Raw genomic sequence first — 27,741 nt, 5'->3', positions numbered from 1 at the left:
ATATTTTTATGGCTCAAAGTACCTGTATTTGGCTACTGATGTCTTGGCATATGGCTGGAGCAACTGAGCAACTGATTGTCTGATTTGCCTTAATCTTCATTACCATAGTTGTAAGCAATCACTGAACCTAGAGGCTACTCTACTGACAAGGCAGCTCCTGGCTATCTGTGACTGTGAGGATACAAGAATGGTTGGCTCTACTATAACAAAGCCAAGACAACTGGGCAACTTGATAAAGCACGAAAGTCCATGGCTTTGGGGTATGCAATTAGCATTCTCTCTTGCAAGGTTGCTCATACCAGTCTCAACTTCAGGATGTCAGATGACACATTCCTAAGAAAGGAAGCATTTCCAATTCTTAATTAGGTCAAGCAGGGAAGAGGATTGAAGCTTAAATATGAAAATGAATGACCAAAATATAAGTTAAGCTGAAATATGTTTAAAGGCAAACAAGTTCTTAAACATCTCAACCAGACTAGACAAACATAATAATGAATTTGCGTCATGATAGAATATTACAGATTACAAAATGCTTTGGCAGATTATCTGTCACAGAATAATAAACAAGGACTACTGAGTAGAGTTCCAGTGTTATAAATGAAGGGATCATTTTACTCAAATAAATAGATGTGCCCAGGTTCATACTCATAAGCGGTAAAAGAGCAAATGAAATTCTGCTTCCTGACTTTGAGCACTCCACTCTTATTATATCATGCTAAAAATCCTTACCTTCATAAACAAATGTACTACTCCACAATTCTGAGTTGACTTTAAAGTAAGAGAACTTCACGATTAATAAAATTAAGCTAATATTACTTTTTTCAAGTCTTTGTTTAGCAATTTCCTTCTTTGTTGAACCAATTTCAAGGCTGAATGAGTAAAGATAATCAAGATTTTAATGATACATATGAACCTGAAGAGTGTTTAGGTCATGGTCATCCAATTCAACACACATATGTTTCAGCGTGGGGTATATACAATCTACTGGCTATCTAGAAGAGATGTCAGTTAGCATTGAGTACTAGTTGATATACCATTTGATTAAGAATAAGAAAGAAAGAACAGGAACTATTCAACACACAGTCTTGAGAAATGGGGAGACAAAAGGGACACAGGGCAGAAACAAGTGCTTTTTGTACTTCACTGATAATGTTGCCTTAGACACAAAGGCCACAAATGAGACACAGATCTCTCTCCTTCTGTAGTGATCAAAGCTACATTTCTTCATCCCTCATTCATCTTCACTACAGAAATTCCATGAATCATATTCCAGGAAATGTATTCATGTACTGAATACACAGTGATATCTTTGCACTGGATGGTACATCTAAATTTCCAAAGAACAGTCAGATTAGTTTTGTTCTTAGTCACTCCATATTGCTTGTGCATCTTCATTGACCTTATATCCTTTCATGTTTCAATGTTCATTCTAGAAGACCCCATATCTATCAACTTCACATTCCGAGTTTACAAACAGTATTGTTGGTGGCTCAAGGATCTAACTCTGTTGTCATTACTACTTTATGCCTACAATAGGCCTTTGTCTTCCTGTGGTGGCCTGTGCAGAGGTCTTTTCCCTGTACACACAGCCTCACTGGTATGGTATAGATAGAACGACATCTAATGGACCTGGTAAATGATGGAGTTATATGAGAAAGGAATGGTCCAAATAAAAAGTCTTATTTGTAACAGGGAATCCATGTAAACAGAGACCAGATATAAAGATTTTCAGAATAATGGAGTCTAAGAAAGAGGTGATAACCTACATTGCCCACAACAAGGACCCATTTAAACAAACTTTGGTGACTGTTGAATCAAATACTCTACAGACATTATACTGTTGTTTTGTAAATATTAAAATGTGGAAAATATTCAGGGTAGATTGGCAGTGGGCAAGCAATACAAATTTGATATTTTATAGTCATAGAAACAAATTAAATAACAGATATGCTCAAATGTTAATAATAGCCCATTTGGAATGGCAAAATCATAACTCTCATCTTTTTTTGCTCTTTACAATGCATGTATCTCATGTCTGAAAAAAATATAAAAAGGAGCATGGAATCCATTAGTACTAAATCACAGTTTAGGAACCAGAGTTGTAAGATAAGGTAAACAATCAGAGAAGTCCACAGTGTCCACTTATTGGTCTTAGATTTTAAATAATTCCACAAAAATATTTCTAGTCTATATTGGGACTTTTATCTGTCTCACTTTGTGTTGTCCTAACAATACTCTCCTGATACTATAAACTTGCCATCCAGACAGATGGAACAGATAATAGAATAATTACAAATACTTTTTCTGGTTACAAAGGAATTTATTACCAGAAAACTAAAAGCATCTTGAAATGTACTTCAAATCAACTTCAGGAGAAAAATGACTGTTATACAACTGTTCCATTCATGTTTATCACACTTAATAATTCAGTATGAGAAAAATAGAGTTTATGACATTGAACTAATAGGCATTTCTGAGATATTGATATGCATCATATATATATACATATGTATATGTATATATGTCCATATCTTAATCAGCAAGATTTTAATGACTTTTGGTGTTGCTACAATTTACAGCTTTTATAGTTCTGCTTTCACAACATTTCCTTGTCATGATTGTGTTCTAATAATAAGGAGTCTGTCAAAAGACTCAGCTGTCATTGTGCTAATGGGGAGACAGACTGCCTACAGTGAGGTTTGCCAGGAAGGCTCTGAAGGTAGAACTACCTGCCTACTCTTTGGGATTTCTCTATAAAGGACTTGACAACAACAGGGATGTAAAGGACAAAGGGGGGGGATGTCAAAGTTACTAGAATAATAGAAAATAAATTCCTGTACAACTTCTAAACACTTATAGGGAGATTTAAGATCTCCTGCTGGCTTCTCTCCCAGAGGAAATAGACTGAAAAATAAATGTTGTGTCTGTCACCATACAAGTCAGTGGAGGAGAAACCAGCCAAAGATTAGGCATTCTCATAAGGCCCCTTGCCTTTGATGTGACAAGATAGGGTCCTGGAAGGTCACTGCTCTGAGATTAAAAGTACTCTAGACCAGATCCCAGATGTTGTTCCTGGAATGAGAAAACCCCCAGTGCCAATTGGCTTCCAAATAGAACATAATCATCAATGGGATGGAGCCTTGGGTTAATCTTGAAGATGGAGTCATCAAGGTTCCAGAAACTGCCAGCTGGATCCATCAGTCCTCACTGAAATCTTGGAAAGGAAACCCTCCAGATGAAGTGTCTCTCATAGACCCTTGGGAAGCCAATACCCAAGTGACCTTAAAACCTGCTCAAATGAGCAGGTTAATAATACCTTTACTATTTGTTAATTTTCCACTCAAAGCCACACCTTGCTTGTCTGTTTTTTGCTCAGGGACATTTGTATGTCTATTGGTTTCTGACTTCCTATATTGGAAATAAAAACTAATTCCCTATATGGGTCAGTGAACTCCTCCCCTCTTTCAGAACTTCCTGATTTCCATAGTGGACATCTCTTCTTTAAGGGAATGCTAATAATTGATTACAGCAGATTATTAATATTATGCTCTGACTACAAAGTAAAATTCAAGCCATGTCGACACCACCATCCCTTCTAGCAAGCTGCTCTAGACTTAGCATTTCAGATTTTCATGATGAAGGTATTACACCCATCACAATCACAGTAGTGATTGCTGGAGTCTTCTAAACTTGTATACCTAACTGCTGCCTTATTTTATCTGTCCTCACGTACAATCTAGTCATCTTCAGAAGACCCTTCAGGGGTCTAATTTTATGTATTTGCATCTCTTTGTTGTCCTCCAAGGCCTGTGAAATACCAAGAGTGCAAAGTGGAAACTCTCAACCTTTCTAAGCCCATTGCAGCCAAAAGTAGTCAGATTAACTTGATTCTCAGCTCCTCATGATTCTGAGTTTCATTTCTTAAGGGGATTTGTTAGATGCTGAGTTTGATATTAGCAGGATTCAAAGCAATTAGGAATGGACCCTCCTTCATAGTGAACATCTTGTAACAACCAAGGACTGCAACTGTAGGACTGGAAGGACTAGTCAAATTAATGGGTTCTAAGTCATATCTCTGGCTCAGAAGTCACTAACAGATAACTATATAAATCTTATAAGAATACTATCTAGCTGGATATTTTCTTAAAGTGCAAAGACTCCCCAATGAGATTTATTTCAGATAGGCCTGTCAATCAGCTTAAGAAGAAAACTCAGGAAAGTTGTCTGCTTTGAATGTGGATCAGCTTGATGGTCCCTTTAGCTATTGCCTACTCTCACTCCCTGAGAATTCTCCTCTTTACCTGCAATAAACTATCTTCTATGCTAACATATATACACATTTACATAATATTATGTGTACGATATAAATAAAAGCAACAACAAAGGACTGGGGCTCAAGCATTCTCTTTACAGTGTACTTTCCATCCATTACATCCATCTTTTGTAGTGTATATAGAGATAGTTTCTTCTGATTCATCCACCTGGTATGTTCCTGCAGGTTCTGTGTGTATGGTTCATACAGCCAATCAGCAAAGCAAAATGGCAAGAGGGCACCTAGAATAACAGCATATTGGTATGGGTCATCTTGAGTGTGTGTGTGTGTGTGTGTGTGTGTGTGTGTGTGTGTGTGTGTGTGTGTGTGTGTGGTGTTGGTGGTGGTGGTAGTTCAATGTCTCATTGAGACATGTTTTAAAATTTCAACTCATTTATCAAAGTCAAATTCACCCCAATTTCTTGGCAAGGAAACCAACAACAAACATCACTGCTTGCTTCAGCAAAGCTCAAAAGTGGTAGCCACTGTCCACATGTGACTGTCTAAATAGCCTAAGTAAATCAGAATGAAATAAAGTTTCAGCCCATTTGTATAGTCATACTAGACACACTTGCCTGGTAACCATTACAATGGCTAATTCAGAACCTTTCCATAAACACCTTCTACTAGAAGGTACTATCTAGAACTCTGCTACATTACAACATGAAATCACCCTTGTAATTCATGGAAGGATTCCTAACTGTAGTCATATTGGAATCAGAGTCACTCCTGCCTTCTGACTAAAGAGAGCTCATCCTAATGATTATAGAGCAAAAGTAGAAGGGACACAAATTCAAAATCAGCCTCTGCTACATAATGGGATCCTCTCTTATAAACAACAACAAGTTCCTATTTCTTGGCATCAAATCAAGATCCCTAGAAATCTAGAGCTCTTACTCAACCTACTACTCTTAACCATTTACATTCACCAAATCATAGAGGTCTCAAAAACCCTGGGCTGCCTTCCCACCTTGCTTTAAATGTGTTTTATTTGCCTGTTTGTTTCATGATGTCTGTCCTTTCAAGCACAGTTCAAATTCTTCACATGTTCTCCTTGACTAGCTTGGGGAAAGGATAGCCACACCCTCCTGGGCCCCAGACTCATGGCACCTGCAGGGTTCAAACATAACTTCTTTTTCTCTTGGGGTTAAGGAATGTGTCCAGTTCCTCTAGATCCAGACAATATCTTGAACACATACCTTGGGAAGTACCCAGAGAAGCATAAAACATGGATGAGAGAGGTATACAACTCACAAGGTTCAGCACTTGCCTCTTGGACCATGGCTACACATGGGAGTGCGGGGCTCACAGGGTTGCGCACTTGCCTCACATACCCTGGCTACACAGAGATGGGTGTTCACAAGGTTGAGCACTTGTCTCGTAGGCCATGGCTACATACAATGGGGGAAGAGGCTAGCTCACAGGGTTGCACACTTGCCTCACATACCCTGGCTACACAAAATCCCAAAATAGCTGCTTCTGTGGGAACCCTTTCTGCTCTTGTTTTCATTTTGAGCTTCTAACACCCCTGTCTCATCTCCTAGGTAATTTTTTTTCTCTTAATTTAATGATTGTTGAAAAACAAGGCTTGATGAGAGATAATTCTGCTTTAATATATTTCCAAAAAAGCACATGTTCATTATGGTAAGAATAACCTATAGCTTTTTGTGTTACTAAAAAAGCTTCTAGTGCTGCTAAAATAAACATGGCTGTGCTTCCTAGCAACGGCAAAGTGAAGCTGCTCTCATCTACCTTTGCTGGTATAAGGGCCACTTGTGATGCACGAAGGTGAGAGTCCCTGCTTCCAGACAAAATGATGAAAGGGAAGAGGATTAATCTTCAGGAATCTCTGCTCTGCTTCCAGGAGAACAGGAATTAAGCCAGCAGAGGCAGCAGCCAAACAAAGTGGAGGGCTTTCTCCTCTGCCACCAGAGTGGGACTGTGGCTGGTCTGCATCTGTCAACCTGTAGATCACCTTTCTGAGATTAAGGACTAATGGGGAACACTTATCGGTAGCATCATGAGAAGGGGAGAACTGCACTGTGGCCAGGGCTGCTCTAGTTACACATGTCTGGGAAGTTCTTAGAAGCAGCTAAAACTGAGGCTGGTTGGTGCCTGGGAAACAAGAAGAGGCCAAGATAAGTGACAGGAGACAGCCCTGGCCAAGTGGGTCAGTTATCATGAGACTAATAAAGCTTCACCTACACTTCAACCCTTAAAGTTCTGCCCTCATCTCTCTTACCCAAGTTTCAAAGAAGCATCTAGATTTGATAACAAAGGTGAGGTGCCATTTCCCTATTACATAAAGCATAAACAACAACTACTACAAAACCTTTATCCATGTAGTAGCTGTCAACATTCTCCTCTAAGCTACACAGACACTTAAGCACATGTTTGCTTATCCATACAATGGACAAGAGGGAAATCAGCACTGTGACATGAATAGAGGTTACCAGATCCAATGACATGGGCTGAGGTATAAGTTGCTTTACTAGGTTGTTAATCAAAGGGCAGGAAAGCTTGCAGAACCAAAATAGGAAGACATTGCTGTCTGTCCTTCAAGGTCCTTTCTGGGCCAGCTACAGTTTGAAAACATTGTGGCATTTGTCTACTGTGACTCAAATACTGGTCAGAAAATTATGACTTCTATGGTTTCCCAGGGTTGCCAGGATTCCAAGGCTGGGCTTCTCTGCAGGGTGTGAACAGAGTCATTGAGTGCCAAATGGGAGTCAACTCAGCTTTTTTCATTACAGGTATAAAACTGATCTCTGGCCCAGCCTTGCCCCTTTTTTCCTCTCTGTCATACCCCCAGTTAGACCTTTGGCTGATTCCTACATACAAGGAAGGAACTCATGGAATCAGTGCTTACCAAAGGCAGAAAGCAAGACACATAGATTAAGGCAGATGGACCTCACTGAAAAGGAAGGAGGGGGAAGGAATGAGGAAGGGAGGGAGAGAATACAGAAACTAAACATCAAACTCTAAATCATTAAAATCAATTATGGCAGAAAGCCAATGCACTTGGGAAGCTGTGGAATTGCGTGGGGTGTGGCTGGGCAGCCAGAAGGCCTTCCTGTTGTGAGACACATGAGATGGACCTTAAGCATCTGTGGAATTTGCCTGGTTACAGAACAAGGACAAGGAAATTCCAAGAAAAGGAGGCATGGGGTAGGGTTTCCAGATCATCGCATCCTGGATTGGATGGTCACATGATCAGTCTCCCACCACACACACACACACACACACACACACACACACCAAAAGAGTTTCAGCAGACAGTTGTGTGGCCTAGAGGGACAGCAGCCTGACACACTATCTGGCTACGACATTTCTTTCTTCTAGGGATCCAGTTCTCTAGGGATAGCTCAGCCTCCTGGGCAGCACAGGATGAGTCACTGTGTGCCAGATTACAAGGACCTTTCCATTGCTTCTTGGGGGCTGGGATGGTCTTGTTCAAGCTTGTGTAGCTATGTTCCTGCCTTCAGGGTCCTTCCTCCCCTGAAACCTGCCCTGTTCTTGCTTTGAAGAGGGTGAAAATGCAACAATAAAGTTAACAAAAGCCCTACCAACCCATCTGGACTAGAGAGTTATTTGCAGCAAATCCCTTCTGTAATTGTCTGACTCTTACACACGTTACACTATACTGCATCGATTTTACAAACCTCCTTTAGATGATGAATACCGAGAAATCCTGGTTTCTTTGCTACTCTGTGAGACAGAGTCTCACTATGTAACCCAAGTTGCTGTAGAACTCTCAATCTTCCTGCCTCTGTCTATTGTGTGCTGGAAATACAGGGCACACACTATTACACTTCATACAAATAGATATTTTAATCACTGTAACATTACCTGGGAGATAAATGCCATTGCATGCATAGCAAAAGCTAGCAGAGCATAAGAAACCCACCACTGGCTGTTACCCTCTGATCTGCATAGGAAGCTGTTATTTTTGAGAACTAATGCAGGTTTCTGTGGTTACAGAAACTTATTTTTAAAGGGGACAACACTTACCGTTTTCTTTTTAACTTTCATACTTAATTTTTGTAATTGTATGAAATACCAGGCTTCTTTATAGAACTTTCATATATGTATATCATTCATTGTACTTTGTTCATGTGCATAGATACCCATTACCTTGCCTCGCTCTCTAATCCCATTCTGCACATCAGAACATAAGGCATGTGTCTCCCTTTCCCTCCCATTACCTTATCTTGTCCCCTCTTCCCTCTGGATAGCTTCCTGCCCCCATACAGTACCTTCTATTTTTATACAAGGATGCAAATTTTAAAAAGAAGTTCTACATACATATACCCATCAGAGTTGTGATTTTAACAGCTATCATTCATCTTCTAGAACCTAAAAGCTGTCCCCTCTCCATTAGGTTATATGCCAGGCCATACACTGGCCCTATCAAAGCACTGGGCCCATAGTTAGTGCTGGCAAAACATTCCATTTATCCCATACTTTGGCTACAATTCAAAGATGCCTAGATCAGGAGTTTTAATCCAACATTCTTAATAAAATAAAAAGTGTTTGTGACTTCAGTTTTTCCCAGAAAATTTTGAAATATTCATATATGCATAACAAGACATTTTATGAAGATGACTTCTGTATATATGTTCCTCTTATTAGTTGATGGATAAAACATTGTGGCCAATGAGGCAGGAAGTATAAGTAGAGCTAGGAGACAAGGAAAATTCTGGAAAGTATAGGCATCCAGCAGATGCCATGTGAGATGGGGAGGGTAGGATGCTCCAGGCCATTCTCAGGTAACATAAGACCACGTGGAAATACTTAAATTGATAGAAATGGGTTAATAATTAAGACAGAGCTAGCCGATAAGAAAACCAAGCCCACGGCCAGCCAACAGCTTTGTAACTAATACAGCGTCAGTGTATTAATTTTGCGCTCCAGAGCAGCGGGGCCCTGCCAGGTCAGAAAACTTTCTCTCTACAGATATTTTCAGGCATAAAAGCCAAGTCTAAAACTCAAATTAATTGTTTTATGTGAACCCTACCTACATAACTATGGGGTTTATATCCCCTTAGTGCACTTGTTGTTTAACTGAACCCTGTCCATACAGCGAGGCATGGAGTTCGTGGAACTTTCCACTCGAGGCATCACACTGGTGCACAAATGGTTCAGATTTTGAAGCATGCTCACCCTGTATAAATTGTAATATGGCTAGGCATAGCCCCTTAGCTATGAGCTGCCAATCATTGCTTTAGGTGGGGGCATCATTTATTTAATATTGTAACCATTGGGGAACTAGCTGGGAAGAATAAGCCGTTCAGAAGGAAATGAAGGGGATGCCAGAGGGCAAAGGGTTGTGAATTACAGCATGTATACATATGCACCTGTCAAGTGAATATTTAAAATGAAAGAAATACCTCTCAGAAGATGAGTTGTCTTAGCTCAAGTATGAGAAACAGCTATCCCAGGAAGAAAGTGACCATGATTGTAGACATTTGCAACAACAGTTTCTCCTCTAGGGATAACTCACCATGTCTCATAGGCTCTTGGAAGGGACTGGCAGATTTTGCTAAAGGAGGGTCTCACTCACCAGTCATCTAGAAGGAATCCTGGTCACTACCCCCCTCTAGTGGCCACAAGTTAGAGGACCTGGTACCAGTAAATTTTCATTCCAACATTTGCTTCTAAATCAGAAGTCTCACTTTTTTGAAGTGTGAATGATAAAGGACCACACATAAAAATGGCTGCCTGGCAGAAAATCAATCACTTTTCTCTTAAATTCATGTTCAATCCATCACCGTCACACTCACCATAAAACAGTGGTAGGGCCAGTTGACTAAAGCTCTGTAATGTAGGTGTCTGCCCAGGCACCTGCCACGAAGATTGGGAATCTCTGAGGCACATACCTCCAGAGGCCAGGACAAGAAATCTAAAATCTATCTTTTAAACAATCTCATTTTGCCAAGGCATTAAATTGAGCTTTAGGCATTTTAGCTTGCAAACAAAACACCAGATATCCTTTAGTACAACCTGCCTAATCTAAGAGAAATATCTTCCATTGCAGAAGGAAAAAAAGCCCAAGCAGTCATACTACTCCTATGTCCTTAGCACAACACTTCTGTCCACTATGTGGGGAATTTTTCCCCACCTAAAGTTCTCAGGTCTGTTCCTTACTGTAATTCCTTACTGTATAATCATGGCTATTAGAAGGCATCTAGATGGATAACCAAAGGGAAGAGATCTACGGTGGGGGGTGGGATTGCAAAGATCCTGCCCTGTGCAGTAGGGCCACCTTCCAGGGGGGGGACACACAGTTTTCCTAAACTTCTATTGGGGCACCTCTCAAGAACTCATACCTAGCAATCTGGAAGCACTCTGAGCATGACCTTTGGGGATTTGAGTTCATTCCATAGGAGCATGTCATTGCATCAGTTACCACTGGTGGTCAACTTGCAGTCTCTCATCTCACCCCAGACCTTCTGGTATAGTGGTGAGAGAGACAGGCCCAGGAGACGATTAGGAGTCCTAGGCCCAAAATGTAAAGGAGTCCTTGTTAGTGGACTCCAGAAAAGGCTGGACAGACATTCGAAAGCAAGAGCCTTCTTGGTCCTGGGGAGGAGGAGAAGGGAGCAGTACCTGTAGTTCTGCCTGCAGCACCATCTCCTAGAAAGGCAGCATGCACAGATTAAGCTTCTACATTGGATGTTGGTGTATTTATGGAAGTGAAACTAGAAAGGGAGCCAAGAGGGGGAAGCAGCAGGGATGGCATAACAGTGCATGCGTGCCCTGAACATGGAAAGGAACTACTGAGGGTGGTAGGTTGCAGGAAGGATGAGAGAGGGGAAGCAGCGTGGATGGTATAATAGCATGTGCATGTGGTGTGGCATGAACATGGAAAGGAAATCCTAAGGATGAGAGGAGGCAGGTATGGCAATGGGGCGGGGGCAGAGTCAATCAAAGCAAAAATGGATGGAGATTCCATAAGGAGGGGTTGAGGAGATGCTCAGTCGGTAATGAATGTGCCTTATAAGCAAAATGACCTTCAGTAAGCCCCCAGAACTCACATAAAACTATCAGCATGGTAGCAAATGCTTGTAATTTCAGTGCTGAGGAAGCAGAGATGAGGGGATCTGTGGGGCTTGCTGGCCAGTTGGTCTAGCTAATTAGTGGGCTCCAGGCCAATAAGGGGTGGATAGCATTCCTGAGAATAATAAGAAAGGTTGTTTGGGGGCTTAATGTGTTCCACCAAACACCTGAACCTGCAAAAGGCACACACCTACACATGCACACGCACATACAAACACATAGAGAAACTTACTATTTTATATGCTAAATAAACAAGAAATAGATGTAAAAAAGAGAGAGGCTACCTTTGTGAGAAGTGGGGTAAAGGTACACTGGTTTTCTCTGTATTTTTTCTTGCAACTGATTTTCAATTATCTTAAATTAAACAGGAAAGGGGAAAGAGAAAAATAATTATCTGCTGTTTTTAACCACTTAAAAGAACAACCTGTTTCCAAGCAATAGAAGAAAGTAAAGGCATTTCATGTCTAATGTTTGATCAACTCCATTTCTGGCTATGTACCCAAGACAAATCCACACAAACTCCAGTAACATGCAAGCTTGCTGATGAGGTTGTACATCAGATTGGTGACCACCTTTGGAGCAAGAGATGCATGTGTGGATGGATTGATAGGTGGGTGGGTGGGTAGATGGATGGATGATGGGTGGATGGGTGTATGACGGACACACCTACCAACCCAGTTGTGTGCCCTTGAGAACATTAGCTTCCCTCCTTGTGCAATCACTTTGAATTCCACAGACAAGTATATAACAAGATATATTGTCCCCAGATGCTAATTTCTTACAAAAAAGAAAGAACAGATCCATAGATGTTTCTAGAAAGGTGAGGAACAAGATGGAAATCACCTGCCATTGCCCCAGTTGAATCTCAGAGTCAAGGTCAGATAAGGCCTTGGTGCAGCCTTTTCTGTGGGTCCAGTATGCTGTTTCCCTGTCCCGCTCTCTGAGGCTTCATGAGGTTAGCCTCTTGGTCTCACAGGTCTCACAGCAGTGGGGGTGTGCTCAAGGGCTGGGGGAGTCAGAGAGAGGAGAGAGACAGAAGGCATGCGGTATCCCATGCCACACCCCAGCCATATGCAGTAGCTGCCACCCGCCTCTGCTTCAAAGGGCTGGTCCTCCCATAGGCCTTCTTCACATTAAGCAGTGGCTGACTGCCAAACCCCACAACCCGCAGAGGCACAAATCCTCCACCGTGTGCCTTAATAAAAGGGCGGTGGTGGCGGCTGTTCCCAGAGGATGTGGTACTGGGATGAGCTTTTTCAGATGTTGGGGGCCTTTCATAAAGACTTTTGTGTGCCTCTTGGCTCCAAAATAAACCAGTATCACATCCATTCGCTGCACAAGGAATGGCCTTTCACAATTTGTGCTTTGGACACCCATGTCTGTCCAAGGATAATTAGTTCCCAACCAATCCACAGGGTTGAATCTGCCATTCTCAACTCACAGTGAAGGAGTTCAGTGACCAGAAGCTCCAAAGACAAATCACAAGCCACTGTCCAGAGGGCTAGCCTTTCAATAGGCCCCAGGAAGGTAGAAAGCCTATTTACAGAAGGAACTACGAGAGGCCTGAAAATCCCCACAACTCTTGTCCCCAAACAATTTGTTGTTTATCATAGTGCACTGATAATAAGTATCAAAACCTGCATGGAAAGTCCGGGTTAGCACTGCCGTCACTACCTTCTACAGCACACACTATCCCTGGATTATTCTTCTAATCCCCCTCCCCCCTAGATGAAAATGTGTCCCATCTTCAGCAGTGGCCCAATAGATTTCCCAGAAAGGTTTCTGGAAGACTGTTACCAGATGAGGTAGCCCCAAGACTTCCCCTGACACTCCTACATGGATCTTATTCTACCTACAACTGTGCCCTTAAGTGACAGGTCTCACTTGAGCCCTAGGTCAGACAAGTCTTGCTCTCCAACTTCCCAGCCCTGTGCAGTGTGCCTGGAACAGAGTGGATGCTTCGTTCCTATTTCATGAATGGATTAATCACAACTCAAACCAGGCAAAGTGCCTGCTAAGGGAGTAGTGAGAACAGGAAGGTAAAGTAGTGTGAGAGAGATCACAGCTGCCACTCCAGACAATGAGATCTAAACTCTGACAAGGACCCCAGGTATCCAGGTGTGGCCTTTGCAAAAAAAAAAAAAAAAAAAAAAAAAAGCATCATGGAGTCATGGAGTGTATCAAAAGTGGAAAATAAGTGAGGTACAGCACAAAAACCCTTTAGGAGGCTAGCAGCTAGTAGTGTGTGAGAGACTAGGGAGACACTTTGAGGCTTTGAAAGAATACTCCCAGGCATGGTGAATACAGATCAAGAAGCCAGGGATACTTTGCTGTTGTTCACACCCCTCTGTTCATAACTGGTAAAGTCAGGATCAAGGAGAAGTAAAGAAAAGATGTTGATACTAAAGAGGTAAGGAGACTGGGTAACGGGCTGAGTAAATGGCCATGGGGATAGTGGGGTCAGCAGGAAGAGTCATACTAGGAGAAAACCTAGTGGCTAGTGTCAAATTCAAAAGACAGACAGACAGAGAGAGAGAGAGAGAGAGAGAGGAACACAAAAATTCCTATGTAAGGAATACACATATTTGCTTTGCTGCAGAGGATGGTGTAACAATTAAGACCAACATCTCAATCAGTCATTGAAGAAGGAAGATCAAAATACCAGTGCAAATTTCCAGCAGAGACAGCAAGAGTGAATGAGAGTTATCCAGAAAGTGGTAGCACCCCTTCCCCAGACCTCCCTCCTTCTTCCTTGGGAACCCAAGAAGGCAAACTAAAATAAAACTGAGCTAGAGTTTTGGTCAGGTGAAGGTCAGTGAAGTTTTCCCCAACTCAAATCAGAAGGTAATAATAGGCAGATCTTCTAATCCTTAGTTTTAGACTATCACATTTATGATGGTATATTTTTTTCCTCAAAGCAGAACTGAAATTTAGAAGTAATTTTTGGGTGAAGTTGGAATTGGTCTTTATATAGGTTTTGTTAATTTTTCTACAGAGTGAAGGTCTTAACTATAGTGATCATAGCAACACACCTTGGTTCAGGATGGCAAGTGCTCAGAGCCCACCACAGGCTGGATGATGCAGTTATAGAATCACAGAGTCTCAACAGACCTTAAGGGACTTGCAGCCTTGCCTTCTGAAACCCTCCAGACAGATGGCCTCCCCTCTGCATCATCTGGCTGAGACACAAGTTCAGTATCTTTTTAGGAATCTCATTCCTGTGATAGACAATTACCACATCCAGCTCTCAGGAAGTCATCTCATATTTTCATATTTGAAATGAAAATGTGTTCTGTAGCTCCCACCCATTTGTTCTGATTCTACCTTATGCTACATTATAGAATATCCTATTATAGTTCAGATTCCATATGACATCTCCCTCAAATACATGACATAAAATAAAAATGTTCCACTTAGAAGCGAAACTTTTGGAATAACATCCAGAAATATTCTATTTTTTTTTAATTCCTGTACTTTAATTTCCTTAACATCTAGCAGCTAAGGCACTTCTCACCTAAGTATAAACTTATCTTTTATTTATTCTTTCAACAAATCTATTGAGCAGAGAGCATCAGGCTCACCTCCTAGGAAGGGCAAAGGTGAACACATTAGGGTCCATACTCCCAGCTAAAAACAATGTGCTAATAAACTGGTTTAAAAAAAAAAAAAAGAACAAAGATGATGTTTACTATAAAGGCAGTCCAACATTTCCATGGGAGTTCAAGAAAACCATAGACTGTTCTGGAATGGTGTCAGAGAATAGGAACACTTAGAAAGATTTCAAGGAAAAAGGTTAATGTGAATGGCATGCCAAAAGAAAGAATAAAGTTTACCCAGGCAAGAAGAAAGGAAGAATTTTCCTCCGAACCAGTAAGTATGTAAGGACCTTTGTTTCAATCCTCATGTCCCATTTGTGAGCAACAGGAAAGGAATGAAAGCAAGATGTGGAGAGGTGCCACACAATGGAACCCTCCTTGCAGGCTGACCCCATGGACAATAGATACATGGGGGATCATGAGCTAGCACCTCAGGACAGCAAGACAGATGGGAGGAGAGGTGGGGCTTAAGATCGAGATTAATCAGCTAAAGACTCAAGGAAAGGCTTTGAGTGGGACAGGATGTTGTGTCACAGCAGTGAGCTCCAGTTCTAACTAAGAGACTTAAAGTTACAAGAGGAGAGACAGTCTATCTGGAGACTGAAGGGGGGTGTCATGTTGGAGGGGTGTCTCTGGGGATTTGAGGCTACTTTCTGTATGTAGGGGAAGAGCTAGTCTAAGGAGGAGAAACAGAGAGGGTAAACTGTATTTAAGCATGCCTAGTGTCTGGCAGACGTGCTAGGGAAGGTTTCACACCAGACTCTTGAGAGCAGATAAAGACATGAACTTACAATTTTTAGCACATCAATTTCAATGTGACAAAACCTCAGTGTGGCAAGTTTAATCTACCAGTGTGATAGCACTGGTCTCTGATGACAGAGTCAAGCAAAGACTGGAACCATTGGCTGCTGAGAGAAAACAGAAGCCTGCTCAGGCAAAACAATGCACCCAAGTAAAATGTTCTACAGTCCCTGAGGGGTGAAGGGCTGGGTCAAGCTTGTTTCTGCCTTAGTGCTCTGGAAACACAACGTCATTCTTTGCAGCAGGAAGTTAGTACTGTGACAGCAAGCAGAACACAGCTCCGCTACTGATGTGGTTTCAACTTCAACTCAAAGCATAAACCAGTTCCCATTCTCTCCATAAACAATCATATAAAAACCATAAAAATAAGTGCTGACAGCAACCAATGAGATTACGGCAGTTTTATTTCTCATAATGTTCTGGGATGGTTCTTCCTTAAGATTTATTATTGTTTTCCCTACCGTGAAATAGTAGCTAAGTGTTTTTGCTAAATCAATTTAAAGGTTGCTTTGTTTCATTGCTACCTTTGCAAGTACCTCTGGGCTGCCTACTGTTTGATAATGGCTCAAAATGATGTTGTTCAGTCAGTCACAGAATGCAGTTCATCTGTTTGTTCTTTTTTAAGAAACTAAGCACGAGCTTAAAAAGAAAAATCTCTTTCCAGGCATATAAAAACCTAACAATGTGAACAGACTATATTGAGGTAGTTGATGATGCTGTGAGGTTGGTGAGAAATAGGTGGAATAAAGCATGTAAGGAGGTAAGAAAAGCAAATAGTACACATAAAGAATGTTTCAAAGTCCCGCCCTAGGGAAGAGGGGAAGAAAAATGAAAAAGAAACAGAATTAGAAGAGCTGTAGTTTCTCACATCTACATTTCTGTCTCTAGTACAGACTTCATCCTATGCCACCCTCAGGGCAAAGCAGCCAGTTTAGGGCAAACACATTACAATAACACTTAGGGGCACAAGAAAATGCCATTGTTCCCCATAGCAGTCAGATGTTCTTTTACATATACTAAACTATTTGTAATACCTCTCTATTCGAGACATTCCAGAATATTTCATCACATTTAAAACACAATGTACTAACTGCTCACATGGTCTGCGGTCACCACATGGGATTAATATGCCCTGCTCCTTAGCTTCCTGTCTGTCTAGCAACCCTTCAACTTACCCCTTTCCAGCCAGTCTGGCCTTCCAGGAGTCCCCTAAATATCCTGAGCTTACTGCTGCCTTTCCTGAGAAATTTTCTACATTAATAGAGGGGTGGCTCACTCCTCAGTTCTTAAGCCAGTATGGCCCCCTGATGTTCTGGCCTTGGCCACTGGTATCTAAAAAAAAAAAAAAAGTTCTTCACTTCTACTTTATCAACCTCTCCAAAATTGACATCATTGTGTGCAATTTCACTTCAGCTTACTGTTGGCCACCTTCTCCAGCCATAAAACCAACACCATGAAGATTCTGCTGCAGTAGCTCAGCTATGAACACACAGAAGGTGTTCAGTAAACATTGACTACATTATATATATATATATATATATATATATATATATATATTTTTTTTTTTTTAATCACGAAAGAATGGCCCTATGTCCACCATTTTGGCAGCCATTATGACTAAGTAAACCATCTTGCCATGATGCCATAGGAAGAAATACAGAAAATAAAATCATTCAAATACATGTTTGGGGGTCCTGCATAGGAGCCCTGGCAGGTGGATCATTTTAAAGAAACATAACTAAGAGAACTGGACAATTTCTCTGTGATAACTACAGCTACTTGGAGTGCCTCAGGAAGTCCTACAGGTAGGTGAGATCAGCTTATGTATGACTTTTCTTTAGTTGCTCGGTGATCAAGTCGAGTTTTCTGAGCACACAATATGTGGCAGTATTGTGGTAGTGAGGGATGGCAAAAGCACACCAGTCAGTTCCAGGCCAAGACCATCAGTATTGTTATAATTACAGCTTGTAAAATCAAGTCCCCCAAAGCCATGACACACAGTTGTCGAGAATTTAAAAAATTGAGGCTCATAATTTTACTTGTTTACAAACTACATGTGTTCATAACTGAGAAACTTCGGGGGAAAGGAGCATCTTTAGAAAGCAATACCTGGTTAGGAAACAATCTGTACAGAAAATTCACAAAGCAAACACTCAGTCCAACAAGAAATAGACTTTAGAAACACAGAGTTTGCACAAAGAAAATGAGAAAGTGTACTTCTGTGTTGGGAGCAGTCTTTGTGGGGCTGCAATCAGAGCCATCCAAGTGGCCCCAAGTCCGTACCTGAGTGGGGGGAGTGTGGATAAGGGAAAGGCTAGCTATAGATGATGAAGAAAAGACAGAGAGACAGAGTAAAGGTCAGGAGGGCAGATCAGTCAATACTGAAATGCCACGAGTTTATTTTTCACCACTCTTATATACCTTATCCAAAAGGGGGAACACAGTATCATGTATATGGAACAAATAGACTTTTCTTCCTCACTTATTTTAAGGGTTCGGTAACCACACCTCAGCTCAAACTTCTTGTTCCCTAGCCTTGAGGTCAGGAGTAGCTACACCTCAGATTCAACAACTTCTCCTTCCCTAGCCTTGAGAGTGAGGAGTAGCCATACCTCAGATTCAGTTCTGTTGTTATTTAGACTAACATAGCCAAAATATCCTTCTGTAGCCACACTTGTGACATTTAGGTCTTATGACTTGCTGAGGATACTTTTGAACTCTCTGTCCGGGTACCAAGATGGAGTGCAGCCATCTTTATAAGCACCCACATTTCTGTATATGGGGGATGCTTTATGGATAATATACAGAACTTTTGGTTTTGTATTTTTAAAAGTTCTATATTATGACAGTATTACTAATGTGATAAAAATAAAACTTAAACAATGAAGAAAATACTGTTTTAAATGTACACATCTTATTTTAATTAAATTATAATTACACCATTCTCCCCTTTCCTTCCCCCTTTCCACTGCTTTCACACACATTCCCATCCCTTGTTCCCTCTCAAATTCATGGCCTCTTTTCTGTTAATTGCTAAAATTGTAGTGCATTGCTTCAAAAAAATAACCTTGGCTGTATAGTGAAGGCTGAGAGAAGGGGATGGGGCACAAGCTTATAAAGGGAGGGTAAAACACCTAGGAAGATACTGGGGTCTACAATTGCTGATGTAGCCAAGGAAAGGGATTTTTAGCTAGCTGTACTGGAGAGCTTATATAAGAAGGCCCAGAAACTGGTGAAATATTTCAGTATGAGACTTATGGGAAGGGATGAACCATTTCCTCAGAAAAATTCTTGCTGAGCTCTTTCTATGTGCTAGCACTAAATTAGATGCTAGCACCACAGATAATTAAATGAGAAGATGCATTAATTTAGCAGCCTCCTAGGAAACAGGAGAGATTAAAAGATGTGGTTTCAAACACAAGAAGTGATTTTAACTACAAACAAACCAAAACATCAACATGAATTCTAATTAGCTGGAAATGGTTAAGAAATGCTTTCTAGGGAAAGAATAAGACACAGGAGAATCCAAGTGCATTTAATTAATGAAGATGGGTGTAGAACCACAGAGAAAGGGGGAGGACGTAACCCCTCTTCAAATCTGGCTGAGGCTAAAGAAGCATATTGGAGCCAGAATAGGAGTAACATGGAGATGTGATAGGGACCTGGAGACAGCCCTTTTCTCAACTATAAATATAGATAGAATCACCTGGGAAGTTCAAATAATGCTGATGTCCAGGCTGCAGCCTGAAGAAATTCTTATCCACTCTTTCTGATGTGGCTATGTAGAGCTTCAGTCAGAAAATTCCCAGGATACTCCACTGCAAATGTTGGTCAGTGCCATGCTCTGGGCATTGAACCGTTGACCCTGGTACTGACTTCTTCTCCAGCCAAGCTCAGATAATAAGGCCCTAATCTGTATTTCCAGACTGCACCTGAATATGCTGATTCCCCATTTTCATTCTAGTTATGGCCATTTCACTCCTTCAGAATAAATGTGCAAAGACAGATAGTTAGGGTCATCTACAACTAAGCAGCCTTCCAAACTGAAAGCCCACTGAAATTCAATTATTTTCTTCTACTTCTGAATAAATGAACTTTGGGGGTTACAATATAAGCCTATTCCCTCTAAATTTACCTTAAAATAATTTAGCTGATAATTACTCTAGTAATTTTACATGTCCACAATTCTCTCTCTCTCTACATATATACATATATATACATATATATGTATATATTACTGTATGATATTAAAGACTCTAAAAGACAACTCTGAAGAGTTTCTGTGAAATTGAAGCAGAACATTACATGTTTTCAGTAGCCTTTGCAAAGAATCAGGTAAATGCTAAGATAAAATTTTATTACTGGCGTTAGATGAAAACCATCCCTATGCAAACATCATAAACTTAAGGGGAAAATGAACAACCTAGCCACTATTGAAACCATTCAGGAAGACAAGAACTGTACTCTTTTCCCTCAAAGCGCTTTATTTGCAATTATCTTACAACTGGAGAGCACAGAAAAAGAAAAATAATTTAGTGGGGAAAAATTTTAATTTAAATTTGAAACAAGCTTTTTTTAGCATGTCAATCCCAGTTCCCACACCCTCCTGTCCCCCCATTTCCCTGACCAACTCCCATCCCATCCCCTTTCTGTTCCCCAGGAATGGTGAGTGGGAAAATTTTAACTAAGGGCTACAAACAGACTAAAAAGTTTCACATTAGTAATAAATTATCTCTAACAAGAGCATTCTCCATTTCTTCTAGCTTTATTCTGAAGGACTGGATTATGCACAGGAAATTTTACTAAGGGCTCAGGGCTCAGTTAGAAGCTGATTTCAGGGGGCTATGCTTCCTCTACTCAAAACCGGAAGCCTTGGCTTTAGCTGGTATTACTGAATCATACCATGTTTGACAGGTTCTTGTAGGATTTGAGTGTATGTAGAAATTGGAGGGGCACTGTTCTGCATCTGAATTAAGTGTGGTCCATGTAATTGCAGTAATTGACCACACCCAGACATAAAAGAATATGTAAATTACTTGGCATAACTGGATCAACTAGAATAGAATCTTGAAAGATTTTGCTTATTGCTATCTTAACTTTTCAAAACTTTTGTATTTTATAGCATATTTAATATGCTAGTACAGTTGTACTACGTATATATTATACAATGATATACATTATAATAGATATTAAATATAAATATGTTTTATATAGAAGGGGGAACTTTTAAAGACATTCATAGGCTGACTGTTAACCCCAATAATAAACACTGAATGCCAAAGGATGCTAAAATCAGCTTAGGGAGATGTCATAGATAATGATTCTACTTGATAGCATAGGGAATCTATAATTCTCTTAATCATAAATTAGAATGAAAATTATGTTCAAAGTTATCATCACCATAGTAAAACATTAGGTGCATATAGTCTACCATATTTATCTACTCATCATTTATCAAGCCACCCACTACAAACCAGAAATAGTATATTCCTGGCACTGGGAATAGGCAAAAGATGGATGAGACAATTCTTGTAAGATCTGGGAAATGACTGATAAGTGCAGTCAACCCACAATTGAGTAGAGTTGGTGGGTGGCAAGAGTAAATTTGTACTGCAAACTTAAAATAGTGCTCCCCTACCCCAATTGAAGCAAAAGCTTGCTTTATGGTTCTTGTTCAATATGGTGGGAATGTTGGGACATCGGGGAGAAAAGAGAGTAAGAATGCAAACACATGTGGGGTTTAGTGGCACACACCTTTGATTCCAGCAGAGGCAGACATATTTCTGAGTTTGAAGCCACCCTGGTCTATGGATTTAGATAAAGGCACTATATTAAAGTATTACAGCTTACCTATCAATAGGCGATAGGTAATCATTAACAGAATAGAACATACAACTTTGCTACATGTAATTATTGTAGCTACAAAATATATGATATTCTTTTTAAATAATTTATTTAATTTTTTAATTTATGTACATTGGTATGAAGGTATCAGATTCCTGGAACTGGAGTTACAAACAGCTGTGGGCTGTCACATGGATGCTGGGAATTGAACCCAAGTCTTCTGGAAGAGCAGCCAGTGCTGTTAACCAGTAAGCCATCACTCCAACCCCACATATAGTCTTTTATTTTAAGTTTATGTAAATGATTATTTTAAGTTTATGTATAATGTAAACATCTATCATTAGTTTCTAAATTAGCTCCTTAGCTTAGGATATCAGTGACAGGCTTCATTATGAAATGTTCACATATTCTTTGTATTCATTCCCTTGCCCTCCTCCCCCTGTATCCTGCCAAGCTCTTGTATTCATTGTCCCCACACATCCCTCTCTTGGCCTTCCTGTCTCAAGTATTCGCTACCCTCTCTTTTACTTATGCAACATTAGATCTTCAGAGTTTACATGTGGGCTAGTTCATTCACTTTGAACAGTGTCTGTCTTTTTAAGTTATTATATCACAAATAATATAGTACTTCTAACTCACAGCTACTATTTCAAATATTTGCCCTTGCTTATGGAGACTGTTTTTGCTATCGCAGAGTTCTTCAAAGTTTTAAGTATCAATAAGCTTATAAAGTATAAGGAAATACTTTATGCCAGTCCTTCGGACACGTTGAGACCGTTAGAATTTGTGGTGTGGCTATTTTTAAATGCACACTTGAAAAATGAGTACTCTTGGTATTGAATGTAGTCTTCCACACACTTGTGAAGTCACACAATTCTGTGTAAAGTTTGTGCATTTACCAATTTTCAGGCTGCCTTGCCATTTCTAATAAAGGCTTTCTTCATAATTAAGTTGTGGAAGTTGCCATGTAATCTGCATGGTTTTTGACATAAATGTGAAACAGAAGTTATTAGAGAGTGTTAAGTTTTAAACCAGGACAAATGGCTGAGGTGGCTATTTAACATATCAACTATCAACTCAGAGCTGGCCACCAGGTTCTCCCAGCATCCCTTAGTCCCTGCTGTTACAGGGCCCTCATGGCAGGCATACCCTGAACTCTCCAGCTCAGGCACTGGGATGCCCCCCCCCCGAGAGTTCTCTCCCTATATAATCTAGACAATTTGGTTACCTGCCCCTTTTGTACCTTCAGTACCTGGTTCTCTTCTCTTCCCTCCCCCTGCCCATTCCCCTCTCCCCACAAGGCCCAGCTCAGTCTGATCATGTCCACTATGGACTCTCCCAGATGTCCCTGCCTCTACCTATGCTCTGCCTTTTATCTGTAGTAGACTTTCTCTTCCACCATACCTAGGAGTTGTCATGTCCTCCCCCCCCCTCAGTACAATAAGGGCATGGATTTTATGGTATTTTATTAGCTACTATGTCCAATAGACCTTTTTAACTTAAATTTTATTTTTCTGATATTAGTGCCATACATAACTTTACTGGTTATTTAGTCCATATCTTTATTTTCAAATTCTCTGTGTAATTTGTTAGGTGTTCCTCTTGCAAATCTCATCTACAACTCCATTTTTTTCAAAAGCTGAATTTGAGACTCTTCAATTTCTAAAAGCAATCTCACTCTACTTACAGTACTTCAAGGCATCACAGTATTGGGTTTTTGTGTTTTCAATAAAGGATTTTTTCTTTTCTTATTCCACTTTCCACCTTCTATTTCCCACAGTAAACAAAATGTTCCTGCTGTCTGCTCTCCTAGACCTGTTACCAAGGGGCGGAGATGCATGTACATGAAGATGTTCTCTGAAGCATTATCTATAATACTTTAAAATGGTTTCATGAAATACTTAAAAATCAGTAACCCTGTGTAGAATGATACAAAAATCCTGCTAAGGGAAAAAAAGAAATATGAAATTCTATAGACATTAATTATAATAAGATTCCAACCATATAACATCCAATGGTGTTTGGTTGGAAACTGTTTGCCACATCTGCCTCCTCTGCTGTGGGCATTCTGAGGTTACTGTGGCATACACAATGAAACGTTAGACTTAGTTCCTGTAACACATCAATTGCTGATTTCAGCCTCAGAAATCCCATCCACCAGACGCACCACTCACTAACCACTCAGAGTTCTCTAGGGACTCACAATCCACAGGGCACATGTGCACACTCTATTGTATTGTGTGTGTACACTCAGGGTGTTGTGTTGCTTTTAAGGAGTTTGCTCACAAAATTCTAGAGGCTGACAGTTCTCACATTTGCACCATGGCCCAGAAGGTGGGAGAACCAAGGAAGAGATGCTCAAAGACAGCCTGCTGTCAGGGTACCTTGGGTTTGAGGGAAGTAATTCTTCTACAAAAGCTACCAAGTAATTGAGCAAGACCTACCCCCATTACAGAGGCTGAGCTGCTTTCCTGAAAGTCTACTCATTTTCATGTTAATTTAACTTAAAACATGCCTGCAGACACACCTAGGAGGATGTTTGATTAAACATCTGGGTATTGTTGCTTGTTAAAACTGACAGGTAACATGAACCATCACTCTTACTGTGGTGTATGAGTCATCACCCTCCTGTCTAAGCAGGGGGTCTTTACTGAATATCCATTATGGCCATCATCCCACTCACTCAAGACAATGTTTTTCCCCTCAAACAATAGATCTTAGGCTGATGGGCCACATGTTTTGCCCACCAGGAATCTCTTCTGGAAATGATCTACCCCTCTGAACAGAAAAGGCCTGGTGGAAAAGGAGTTTAGTAGAAACAGTATGGAGCATGTGGGACAGTACTGAGTGTGGGGACAGTATGTAGCATGTGGGACAGTATGGAGTGTGTGGGACAATATGGAGCATGTGGGACAGTATGGAGAGTGTGGGGACAATATGGAGAATGTGGGACAGTATGGATCATGTGGGATAGTATGGAGCGTGTGGGACAGCATGGAACATGTGGGGACAGTATGGAGTGTGTGGGGACAGTATGGAGCATGTGGGGACAGTATGGAGTGTGTGGGGACAGTATGGAGCATGTGGGACAGTATGGAGTGTGTGGGACAGTATGGAGCATGTGGGGACAGTATGGAGTGTGTGGGACAGTATGGAGTGTGTGGGGACAGTATGGAGCATGTGGGACAGTATGGAGCATGTGGGGACAGTATGGAGTGTGTGGGACAGTATGGAGCGTGTGGGACAGTATGGAGTGTGTGGGACAGTATGGAGCATGTGGGGACAGTATGGAGTGTGTGGGGACAGTATGGAGCATGTGGAGACAGTATGGAGTGTGTGGGGACAGTATGGAGCATGTGGGGACAGTATGGAGTGTGTGGGGACAGTATGGAGCATGTGGGACAGTATGGAGTGTGTGGGACAGTATGGAGCATGTGGGGACAGTATGGAGTGTGTGGGGACAGTATGGAGCGTGTGGGACAGTATGGAGTGTGTGGGACAGTATGGAGCATGTGGGACAGTATGGAGTGTGTGGGGACAGTATGGAGCGTGTGGGACAGTATGGAGTGTGTGGGACAGTATGGAGCATGTGGGGACAGTATGGAGTGTGTGGGGACAGTATGGAGAGTGTGGGACAGTATGGAGCATGTGGGACAGTATGGAGCATGGGGGACAGTATGGAGTGTGTGGGGACAGTATGGAGCATGTGGGACAGTATGGAGTGTGTGGGACAGTATGGAGCATGTGGGGACAGTATGGAGTGTGTGGGGACAGTATGGAGCGTGTGGGACAGTATGGAGTGTGTGGGACAGTATGGAGCATGTGGGACAGTATGGAGTGTGTGGGGACAGTATGGAGCGTGTGGGACAGTATGGAGTGTGTGGGGACAGTATGGAGCGTGTGGGGACAGTATGGAGTGTGTGGGGACAGTATGGAGAGTGTGGGACAGTATGGAGCATGTGGGACAGTATGGAGCATGGGGGACAGTACTGAGTGTATGAAACAGCATGAAGCGTGTTGGACAGTATGGAGTGTGTGTGACAGTATGGAGTGTGTGGGACAGTATGGAGCGTGTGGGGACAGTATGGAGCGTGTGGGGACAGTATGGAGTGTGTGGAGACAATATGGAGTGTGTGGGGACAGTATGGAGTGTGTTGGACAGTATGGAGTGTGTGGGACAGTATGGAGTGTGTGGGGACAATATGGAGTGTGTGGGGGACAGTATGGAGCGTGTGGGACAGTATGGAACGTAGGGGACAGTACTGAGTGTATGAAACAGCATGAAGCGTGTTGGACAGTATGGAGTGTGTGTGACAGTATGGAGTGTGTGGAGCAGCAGATAGTGAGGTGGTTTCTTTAAATTACCCTCCAGCGCTCTCAGTTTTTGTTTTTGATGAAATGGAATAAATGAATTCAAGGAATTATTAAGAAGCAGAAAGGGGAAATCCATCACACACACACACACACAAAAAAAAAAATACTGCTTGCAAGGTAGAAACCCAGTTCTCAGGGATTTTCAGGTTTATGCTTAAGTCTTTAACACAAGAAATAAACGTTATACAAAATGCCTTCCCATCCCCCTCAGGAGGCCTACACTTATTACATTAGCAGAGTGTCTTTTACTGGCCTTGCAGTCTTCTCACTGCTGCCAAATTGGCAGGCTCTCTTCTATTCCAACCTTCTGTTTCTGGGCGAAAAATGATTTTTGAAGTAAGTTTGGCTTATGCTATGCAAAGGCTTCTCAGAGCCTTACTGCTTCCAGGGTATTAAATAGCAGCTGGCAAAAATGAAAATACTAGTAGTAAACAAAGCAATAATATGTTTCTTCTAGTTATCATAAAGATCCTGGGGTTGGGAAAATAAATGCATTACTGTTTCTGTATAGAGAGACTGACCATGGAGGGTGATTATCACCATAGTAGCTCATTTGTTTGTTTCCTATTTCATGTGACCTTTTGATCTAGAAGAGTCCTGAGGTACTCTTGATCCATCTTTCTGGGGAGCTGAGATTGTGGCTTCTGGCTGTTCTGGACACCCTGATGTGACTGTAAGTGTAGCTTGTTTGACTCTGGTAGTCTTAGAGTTCGATGGCTTGGACAAATGGACAGAGCAAAGCTTGGCATTCAGGGGTGTGGAAGTTTCTGAGGTAACTTCCCATTGGTGAGTGAGTGAAGCAATTTGACTGATATTTAATGAAGGAGCTGACATTTCACTGTATTATAAATAACTCTCCAAGACCTGAAGTACCCCTTTAATATTCAATAATCATTAAATGCTGTTTCCCATGAAAGAAAAACAGTGGCTTAAGCACACCAGTCACTTTTGAGACTTTACTAGGGATCACTAGACCAAGATGTTTTCAGCCATTATGGTCTTTGTTGCACTTTTTTCTTTGAAATTCACTCTTTAACTTGCATGGCTCTGTAAATCTAAAACATACGGCATTCAGAGATGCAGGGGCAAGGAGCACACTGAGCTCTGAAGCACAGGCTCCTTCACAGATCCATCTGACAAGGCTGATGGTTATTTTCTGTATAAACACACCATCAATTAAGCACATTACACAAGAAAAGAAAAAGGCAGATGTGAGAAAAATCTCACTACCTTTTAGAAATCAGTATCCTGCTACCATTACCAGAAAGAAGAAAGCCACTGTCAGCCAACAGGCCGCCCTCCAAGCAGCCATCCAGTGCCTGACTGTGGGCTGCCACTGCATACCACTAGATTGTAGCATTCTGGCTGCGAGTAAGGTAAGAAGGGCCATGAAACCCTATTTAATTTTCATCTCTCCCTTGTACCCGTGCTGAAGAGCATTCACTACTTTTTAATACCAACCATTAAAAGATGCTTGACATCATTATTCACAATACAAATATAAACCACAGCCATAATGAGATTGTCTCATCTTCATTAAGGAGACTAATGAAGTCAGATAATGGCAAGTGTTGGCAAAGCCTCCTACACTGCTAGTGGAAGTGTAAATAGCTGCCATTTTGGAAAACATTAAAGAAGTTCCTTGAATGACTAACATGGAATAAATTTGTAACACACCATAAAACCTGAAGAATAAAAATCAGATATACAAACAAACACAAGTACCTAACCATTCATATCATTGTTGTTCATAAT

At 41.2% G+C, this 27,741-nt stretch overlaps 1 protein-coding gene across 2 annotated transcripts in view; it reads right to left on the bottom strand.

Annotated features, from left to right (window-relative positions):
* Bmper (BMP binding endothelial regulator) overlaps positions 1 to 27,741 on the bottom strand; it is a 267,199-nt gene that overhangs the window by 31,069 nt on the left and 208,389 nt on the right. The gene's annotated exons all lie outside the window — the stretch shown is intronic.

Source organism: Phodopus roborovskii, unplaced genomic scaffold (genome assembly GCF_943737965.1).
Source record: "Phodopus roborovskii unplaced genomic scaffold, PHOROB, whole genome shotgun sequence".
Classification (NCBI taxonomy): Eukaryota; Metazoa; Chordata; class Mammalia; order Rodentia; family Cricetidae; genus Phodopus; species Phodopus roborovskii.
This window is presented reverse-complemented; position numbering and strand designations above follow the sequence as displayed.